Below are 3,069 nucleotides of genomic sequence, written 5' to 3'. Positions count from 1 at the left end.
TCTTCGAGACTATACATTTTAATGGCTATTAAATATTCACAAGATTATGCACCAACACTACTAAATTGCAGAACAATCTGTGTTAAACTTTTCCTCCTTGAGTTTTAAATCCGTTTATAAATCACACCTTCCCATGGGACCCGGCTGCCGTGAACTTTGTGTCCAGCCAATCCGGGGTCCTGGGGGTGCAAAGCCCTCAGCTTCTTGGGCAGTGGGTGCGCTGCTCTGGTCAGGTTGCTGGGATGGAGGGAACCATGCCCCAGAAGACCAAGACCAAGGGCCGAGTTAGAACAGAAGCTGGGAGACACCACCGAGGACTTTGGGCAGGCTGTGTCTATGGGTTGGCACTTATCTGCCTCCTCTACCCTGGAGTCCCAGACTGCACTGTGCACTGGGGAGCAGGCAGCTCAGGAGTAACCTTAGCGGTTGGGACCATGAATGTTGCAAGAATGTTATCACTAACTCCTGTCACCTGACCCCTTTGGGCCTGAAAGGCCCACACATGGGGTAGCAGCTGCAATGGGGGCATATTTAGGGTGGGGGTAGCTTGGAAGGTGGTTGGGACCCAGTGTCCCTGGGGAGGTGCAGGGCTGGTGGGGAGACACGGGATGTGGGCACAGGACCTTGGGGAGGCGGAGTCTGGCGACATGGGGCAGGAGTCTGTGGATGGTCAGGGGGCGGGTGCTAAGAGCAGCCCCAGGAGCAGTGCCCCGCAGCAGCCAGCGGCGGGATGGGGGAGCTCGGTGTCGGGGGTCGGGGCCCGGCGCGTGGCGCAGGTGGTGCCAGCTGGGGACGCTAGGTCGCAGGCCATGTAGGGTTCCAGGCAGGCGGTGAAGGCCATGATGTGCGCCAGGAAGGTCTGCTCCTGGACTCCATGCACCAGGTGGGCCTGTGGGCTGTGCGAACACCACTGCATCCTCGCTGTGCTGCGTCTCGGACGACAGGGGCAATGGCATCTGCTGCTTGTACGAGTGATCCTTGCTAATGTCCTGGGTGACTTCGGGCTGAGGAACTGTGCCAACGTAGCCAGGCCAGTTGCCATACAAGATGGAGGTGGAGGCCTTGCCATCAGCGGCCTTACTGTTTGCTAGCTGGAAGATAAAGGTTTCTCGTTTTGTGTAGCCTTCAAATGAGAAGATGTGGGCGTGGTCACCCACCGGTGACGCTGGGTAACGTATCCTTCTTGCTGTGAGTTTGTCCTCAAACATGACGGCTCAGTCAGCGCAAGGTGTGTCGTGCTCCCCTGGAGGAAGAAACCCTGGGGATTCATGCTCAGCATGTGGAGGGGCTGCCTCTGTCCTTTCTGACAGAGAGGAGGCCTGGGCGAGGTCTCAATTAACATCATACTTCCTGTCTCTGGGCTCAAACAGGCCCATGAGATGTGTCACTGAGCGGCCTATGGAGGCCTCAATGACAGCCACGCGCAATTCCACACATAGGAGGCATCCTGGTACTTGTCCAGCCACTCCAGTACCAGGTTTTGTCTGTCCAATCTGACCGCACTCTGATTTGGGTACTCAGGGGCCTGCGGTTCCCTTGGGAACCTGTAGGGGAACGTGTACCTGCGGCCCCCTCCCCTCCCAGGATCACGTTGATGTCTGTGTTGGAGATGAGCTGAGAGGCAACGTCCTGGCTGCCCTCGTTCAGTGCCTGGGTCGGCACTTCAGCATCTGAGTACCAGTCTCCGTTTGCCAAGTGTGCTAATTTGATGACCAGTGAGGTATGCTGGTCCCGGATGGTGGTCACCACTAGCACAGACTTCCCTGCTTTCTTGGCCCGGCTTAGCACAGAGATGATCTCCTTGCCATGGGTTGTGTTGCACTGGTTTAAGTGGGTGGCTGCATTCAGGCCAACGGTCTCCTAGTTGCCTTTGACAGAGCCACGTACCGGAAGTGGTCCATGGCCATGGGTTTCTCAGGCCCCAGCTTGCTATTCAACTGCCCTTTTAGGATCTGAGTGGCTGTCACCGTGGGCACCCTCGTGTCATCCCCCAGGAAGAGAATGAGTTTCTTGGCAGCTGGGTGGATTGGCTGCAGGTTCTTGGTGGCATCCACGGCCTGGGCTGCCTGCTGGTTCAGGAAGGCTGGATCTTCCTCCTCAAGTGGGATGTTGCCAAGTACACGTTGGCGTTTCAGGAGCAGCAGCAGCGGCATCCAGGCGTCCTGCATGTCTGCGGTGTGGTGCTGGGACCTGGAGTCTGAGATTCTCGGAGACTGAGTGGCACCCGCTTCTGGGCAGGCTCCTATTGGGTCTTCTTTTTGGATGGGTGCATTTATTACTATAATTGCTCTCTCCCAAAGGTTTGGGTAAACTGTGTTTTTGTTTTCATTTGAATCAAATCATTTTTAAATTTCATTTTCTATTTCTTCTTTTATCTTGGTTCTACTGCTGATCCTCTGCCACGTCTCCAGTGTCACAGCATTCTGGCCTTAGGTGAAATGGTCTGGTATTGGCCTGTTTGAATCAGGCAGTCATATGCCAGGACTTACAAACTGAAGAGGAATGGCATTGCATTCATTGTCAAAAAGAGCAGTTCAAGATCGATCTTGAAGTACAATACTGTCTGTGATAGGATAATACTCATATGCCCATGAGGAAGATCAGTTCATTCCACTACTATTCAAATTTACATACCAACCAATAAAGGCAATGATGATGGATTGAAGAATTCTACCAACTTCTTCAATCTGAAGTTGATCAAACATGCAATCAAGATGCATTGATAATTACTGGTTATTGGAATGCAAAAGTTGGAAAGAAAGAGGAAATTATGGTCTTGATGATGGAAGCAATATTGAAGATGACATAAAAAAATTTTTGCAAGACCAATGACTTATTGATTGCAAATTCCTTTTTCTTAACAACATAAAAGGTCTCTACTACACATTGACCTCATCAGATGGAATGCACAAAAATCAAATTGACTACATATGTGAGAAGAGATGATGGAGAAGTTCCATATCATCAGCCGCAGAAAGGTCAGGGGCTGACTGTGGAATAGACCACCAATTGCTCATGTGAAAGTTCAGGTTGCAGCTGAAGAACATTCAAACAGAGGATAACATGCTC

At 51.9% G+C, this 3,069-nt stretch overlaps 1 pseudogene; it reads right to left on the bottom strand.

Annotated features, from left to right (window-relative positions):
- Positions 1-670: 670 nt before the first annotated feature.
- On the bottom strand, positions 671-2,168 carry LOC102812272 (annotated as a pseudogene).
- Between the last annotated feature and the right edge of the window lie 901 nt (positions 2,169-3,069).

This window comes from Chrysochloris asiatica, unplaced genomic scaffold (genome assembly GCF_000296735.1).
Source record: "Chrysochloris asiatica unplaced genomic scaffold, ChrAsi1.0 scaffold00495, whole genome shotgun sequence".
Taxonomy (NCBI): Eukaryota; Metazoa; Chordata; class Mammalia; order Afrosoricida; family Chrysochloridae; genus Chrysochloris; species Chrysochloris asiatica.
The sequence above is the reverse complement of the archived record's forward strand: the minus strand, read 5'-3'. Positions and strand labels throughout refer to the sequence as shown.